Consider the following 6,626-nt stretch of genomic DNA (forward strand, 5'->3'; position numbering starts at 1 on the left):
AAGCAGAAACGTAAATGAACGGAAACGTAAATGAACAGAAACGTAAACGAACAGAAATGTAAAATGGAACAGAAACGTAAATGAGAGTAAAAGAAGAAGCAAGAACGAAATTGTAATTAGAAGCAGAAAACGTAAAATTGCATTATGAACTCAGAAGCAGCAAAACAGAAAAACGAAAAACCCTAAAACAAAGCTCTGAATAATGAATAGCATAACAGAATAGAATACCCTGCACGAATCCCAAGGCAGCTATTTAAAAAGAGTCACTCAAAGTCACTGGGCCCTATTACAATACTCTGGCCCAAAACGAAATAAACACTGAACAACATAAAATAAAATTGCGAAATTTCCTAATTAGAAATTAACTAAGGTAAGCGCTGCTTTATTTGCCCTCTTCAAGTCCACAACCAAAATCCGGATTAAGCCCAATGTTTCATTAATTCCTGAAATTAGATTAAAAACATCAAATTAGCTAAATGAGCCCAAATTATAAAACTGCCTAATTAATTGACAATTAAGACCAATCAATAATTAAAATGGTGCAAAAAGGGTTTAGAAAATAGAAGAAAATGATGGCACATCAAAACCCCCCATACTTAGCCTTTTGCACTCCTGGGCAAAATGAAACAAAGAACAAAATCCAAGGATATCAGAGGGAGACAAACAAAAACATTCACATATTTCTATATGAACATCAAGGAATGAAAGGAATGGGTAACATCTAACATAAGGAGATCCAAAAAGTCAAGACATTCATGAAAATCATCCAAGCAACCCAATCATGGCAAAATAGTTAATCAGCTCAAGAATGAAAAGTGATAAAGCCTCACAAGATATACACTCTATCTCTCAAGTGTCTAGGCTACTATTTACCCTCAAAGCACCCATGAAAGCAAACACCACATAAACTTGGCAAGATTCTAAAATTGACAATCAACCCATAAACACAAGCACATGAGGATCAAAAGGTCTTTTAAGGTTGTAATGGGGCCAAGGACAAGGTATGGAGAAATATGGAATAAGTGGCTAAATCCCAAAGGAATAGAGGAGCAAAGGGGAATAAGTGCATTTTAAGAAAAATAAGAAAATAAAAAGAAGTAAAGATAAAAATTAAACATGAAGAGTAGAACCAAGAGTTTCATCATTCTTGTGCCATTTAAGATCTTATTCACTCAACTTTATTGCTTTTCTTTTTCTTTTTTTCGATTTTTTTTTTTTCGAATTGTTTTTTTTTTTTTTTTTTTTTACTCTTTAGCCTTTGAGAAACAACATTTCATTCAGCATGTCCAACATTTAACCAATATACAATGTACATCAAGTATGGCCCAAAATACATCATGAAGCATAGCCAACAAAACAAGTTGTCCAATGAAACAAAAACCCCCCACACTTATTCCCAAAACAATTCCAAAGCTCCAAAATTCCTTAAGGATATGGTAATATCATGGTTTTTCACTTAAGGCTTGTAGTGAGCTTCAAAACAAGGAAAGGGAAACAAGGCTCAAAAGGGCTATCAAAGGAATTAATTCAAGGTAAGTCCATTTGGCTAGAAGCTTATAAGAACAAAATTGCCTTAATCATTTCCAAATATGCATGTGAATTAGGACGCATCAACAAGAATCAAGCCAAGGCTATTGTGCGAGCAATCAATGGGGCAAAACACACCAAATGATTATAATGATGGATGGCTCAAATTCTCACAAAGGTAAAATCATCACTTTCAAATTGAGCTTTCAAAACTATCATGACATGTAGAGAAGAATCAAGGATTTCAAGTCACAAAATGTCAAGAACTTTTATTTTCAAAACAATTACCCATTTCTTGAACATATCCTATAATTCAAAGAAAAACATGCAAAGTCGTACGTGCACACAAAATTGACCCAAAATATTAAACTGAAAATCCGACGAAACTAACAACATTAACAAATTAACACAACTAACAAATTAACAAAACCATCAAAACTAGCAAAACCAAAGAACACTCCCCCCCATACTTAAACAACACATTGTCCTCAATGTAGCACAATTAAAAGATTAAAAACAATTAAATCATCAAAGAGAATCGGACAAGTGTAATAAAAGCAAAGAAGGAGATAGGAAAAGAAAAACTCCCTAAGTCATGGTGGAGGAAGAGTAGGGTGGAGTAAGGAAGTCTCTTCCACCACTACGTCCACTAAAGAAGGGTTCGTGAGGAATGGCTTAAGTCGATGTCCGTTGACCTTGAAGCTCTTATTTGTGGAGTCGCTTTTGATCTCAACTGTACCATAAGGAAAAACATTAGTAACAACAAAAAATAAGATCGAAATTTTTCAAGAGCAAAAACTATGGCTAGAAGCTCTTTCTCAGTAGTAGTATAATTTGCTTGGGCAGCATCTAAAGTCCTAGAAGCATAATATATCACCCTGGGCAATTTATCAATTTTCTGAGCAAGGACAGCCCCCAATGCATAATTTGATGCATCACACATAAGCTCAAAAGGGGCTGTCCAATCGGGTGCCTGGATGATGGGGTTGGTAGTCAACGCTCTTTTGAGGCAATCAAAAGCCTCTTTGCATCTGTCATTAAAGTCAAACTCCACCTCCTTTTGCAACAAGTTGGACAGTGGAAGGGCTACTTTGCTAAAATCCCTTATAAAGCGCCTGTAGAATCCTGCATGACCAAGAAAAGATCGCACCTCTCGCACACAAGAGGGGTAAGGCAATTGTGAAATAACAGAAATTTTTGCAGGATCTACTTCAATGCCCTTATTGGAAATAATGTGGCCTAAAACTATACCTTGCTCAACCATAAAATGACATTTTTCAAAATTTAGAACAAGGTTAGTTTCAATGCATCTATTCAAAACTTTTTCCAAACTATTCAAACAACCATCAAAAGAGGATCCATATACAGTGAAATCTTCCATAAACACCTCTATGCAATTTTCTAAAAAATCACTGAAAATACTAATCATGCACCGCTGGAAGGTACCAGGGGCATTGCACAGACCGAAAGGCATCCTCCTATAAGCAAAAGTGCCGAAGGGGCAGGTGAATGTGGTCTTTTCCTGATCCTCAGGAGCAATAGTAATTTGCATATAACCAGAAAAACCATCAAGGAAACAGTAGTGGGATTTACCTGCCAGGCGTTCAAGCATCTGGTCAATGAATGGCAGGGGAAAATGGTTCTTTTTGGTAACCTGGTTCAGCCTCCTATAGTCAATGCAGACTCTCCAACTGTTCTGCACCCGAGTAGGAATCAGCTCCTCCTTCTCATTTCTTATCACTGTGAGGCCAGTCTTTTTCGGGACTACCTGGACGGGACTCACCCATTGGCTGTCGGAGATAGGATAAATGATTCCAGCTTGCAAAAGCTTGGTTATCTCCTTCTTCACTACATCAAGAATCACCGGGTTGAGTCTTCTCTGTGGCTGTCTTACTGGTTTAGCTCCATCCTCTAAATTTATTCGATGCATACATGTGGATGGGCTAATACCAGAAATGTCCGCCAGGGTCCAGCCTATAGCCTTCTTATGCTTCTTGAGAACTGACAACAACTTCTCCTCTTGCTCATCAGCAAGGGAGGCAGATATAATCACTGGAAAACTCTTGCTATCATCCAAGTAAGCGTATTTTAAATTTGATGGCAGAGGCTTCAATTCTGGTGTGGTCGGCTGGACAGTGGTAGAAGGAGATGGTTTCTCAGCCTTTACCTCATAAAGAAAGTCAGAGGTATGTGTACTTCCTGAAACATGGTTAGTCCTATCTGACTCTATAAAATCAATCTCAAGAGGTAAAACACCACCACCAGGCATGCAATCAATATCACTCTCAGATTCACTCTCAGCATCAAATTCAGACATATGATCAAGTACAATTTCAGACTCAATGCATGAAGAGTGAGAGGCATGCAGATTAGAATAAAGATCAGTCATGTATTCATCAACAACATGGTCAATTATTTCAGCACGAAATACAGAAAGATCTTCAGATGGGTATTTCATAGCATCCAGAATATTAAAATGAACAGTTATGTCACCAAATTCCATAGACAGTGTGCCTACATAAACATCTATCTTAGTTCTAGCAGTTTTCATAAAGGGTCTGCCTAGAATGATGGGAACTGATCCTTGAGAAAATCCATCTTCTATTTCAAAATATAAAAATCAACAGGGAAAATCAGTTCACCAACTCTAACTAAGACATCTTCTATGAAACCAACAGGGTAGGCAACACTTCTATTAGCTAAATGAATTACCACATCAGTTGACTGCAAGGGGCCTAGAGATAGAGAATTAAAAATAGACAGAGGCATAACACTAACAGAAGCTCCTAAATCTAGCATGGCATTGTCAAACTTACTATTCCCTATGATACAAGGTATGCTGAATGTACCTGGATCTTTACATTTTTCAGGAATTTGAGGAACAGATTTACCAATCAATGCGGAGACATTTCTGCCCATGCTAATTCGTTCACTTCCTTTAAGCTTCCGCTTATTAGTGCACAGCTCCTTCAAGAATTTGGCATATCTTGGAATTTGCTTTATTGCATCCAACAGAGGTATGTTTACCTCTACTTTTCTAAACGTTTCCAAGATCTCTTTCTCTGCCTCTTCCATTTTTTTGTTGGAAACTGCTCTTGGAGGGAATGGAAGAGGGGGAATGTGCTGCTTCTGCAAATCAGAATTACCTGTGGAAGAAGATTCACCTGCACAGAAATTGTTAGGTAAATTTTTGTCATCACCTTTTTCTGGAATAGAGTGAAGTTTGGCAGGCTCATTTGCAAATGAGGACGGTGCTACGGGTTGAGGTCCTTGACATTGCTTTCCCGACCTCAATGAAATGGCACTGACATTTTTGGGATTTTGGACAGCTTGAGAAGGCAGCTTGTTAGAATTCTGGGACTGTTGTTGATTCAATTGGGTAGCCAATTGTCCCATCTGATTGGTTAAGCTCTGAATGGAGGCTCTGGTCTCTTGCTGAAACTGCATGTTCTGCATAGTCATTTGCCTCACAAGTTCTTCGAGGGAAGGTGGTGGAGGGGCCTCAACTGTTGGCTGTTTCTGGGGTTGTTGCTGTTGTTGGATTGGTGGAGGAATGTATGGTCTGCTTGGGCCAGCAGCATTTTGGAAGGAAGGAGCAGGCTGCTGTTGTTGTTGCTGAGGGTTGGACCATCTGAGGTTAGGGTGATTCCTCCATCCAGGGTTGTATCTGTTGCTGGAAAGGTCATAATTGCTCTGCTGTGGTTGATTTTGCTGCTGAGGTTGAGGAGGTCTATTGTATATATTTGCTGCATAAGCTTCAGGCTGCTCAATTGCTCCAAGTTGCTGCATGGAAGGGCAAAGGTCTGTATGGTGGTCAGCAGAGGAGCACAAACCACAAACCCTTGCGACAGGTACAGATTTCTGATTCAAGGCCAGCTGGGTTACCAAGTTGACCAATGCATCCAGTTTGCCTTCAAGCTTCTTAGTTTCAGATGATGCAGATGGGTTTGTAGCTACCTCATGCACTCCTCCAATGACTATGGCATCATTTCTGGCACTAAACTGCTGGGAGTTGGAGGCCATCTTCTCAATTAAATTTCAGGCTTCAGCAGGAGTCATGTCTCCAAGGGCTCCACCACTGGCAGCATCTATCATACTTCTCTCCATATTACTGAGTCCTTCATAAAAGTATTGGAGAAGAAGCTGTTCTGAAATCTGATGGTGGGAGCAACTGGCACATAGTTTCTTAAATCTCTCCCAGTACTCATACAGGCTCTCTCCACTGAGTTGTCTAATACCTGAGATATCCTTCCTGATGGCTGTGGTCCTGGAAGCAGGGAAAAATTTTTCTAAGAATACTCTCTTAAGGTCATCCCAGCTCGTGATGGACCTTGGAGCAAGGTAATACAGCCAGTCCTTTGCCACTCCCTCTAATGAGTGAGGAAAAGCCTTCAGAAATATGTGATCCTCTTGGACATCTGGGGGTTTCATGGTGGAGCAGACAATGTGAAATTCTTTCAAATGTTTGTGCGGGTCTCAACCTGCAAGGCCATGAAACTTTGGAAGCAAATGAATCAGTCCAGTTTTAAGAACATATGGGACATCCTCATCAGGGTATTGGATGCACAAGCTTTCATAGGTGAAATCAGGTGCAGCCATTTCCCTTAGAGTCCTCTCACGAGGTGGAGGTTGTGCCATGTTCTGAGAATGTGCAAAATCAGAATGCTCAGAATCAGAATGCTCAAAATTATAATGCTCAAGATCAGGATGTTCAAAATCACCAATAACAGAATGCACAGATTCACCAGTTATGGAATGCTCAGAATGATCAAAAGGTATAAAATGATGCCTAAATAATCTATGAAATGTCCTATCTATCTCAAGATCAAAGGGTTGTAAGTCAGATGGATTGCCTCTAGTCATACACTACATTCAGCATGCACACAACTAGTTGCCTGGTCATGTAAATAAAGGTGTAGGTTTGAACTACAGCTACCCTCAAATGATATCCAAATGACTTGAAATTTTGTGAGCAAGCTTATAAAATAATGAGAAGATAGCACAAAAAATTTCAGACAAAAATTCAAAGTCTAACTATGAAAGCTAAAAATGGTAAGTTAAGAAAAATAAGTGAATAAAACTTGAAAAATAAAAAACTT

At 39.0% G+C, this 6,626-nt stretch overlaps 1 non-coding gene across 1 annotated transcript; it reads left to right on the forward strand.

Moving 5' to 3' along the window:
• Positions 1–5,680: 5,680 nt before the first annotated feature.
• On the forward strand, positions 5,681–5,787 carry LOC112999648 (small nucleolar RNA R71). The gene has a single exon (XR_003264859.1). It is a non-coding gene; the product is annotated as a small nucleolar RNA R71 (small nucleolar RNA).
• The last annotated feature ends 839 nt before the right edge of the window (positions 5,788–6,626 follow it).

This window comes from Glycine max, chromosome 15, assembly GCF_000004515.6.
Source record: "Glycine max cultivar Williams 82 chromosome 15, Glycine_max_v4.0, whole genome shotgun sequence".
Lineage (NCBI taxonomy): Eukaryota > Viridiplantae > Streptophyta > Magnoliopsida > Fabales > Fabaceae > Glycine > Glycine max.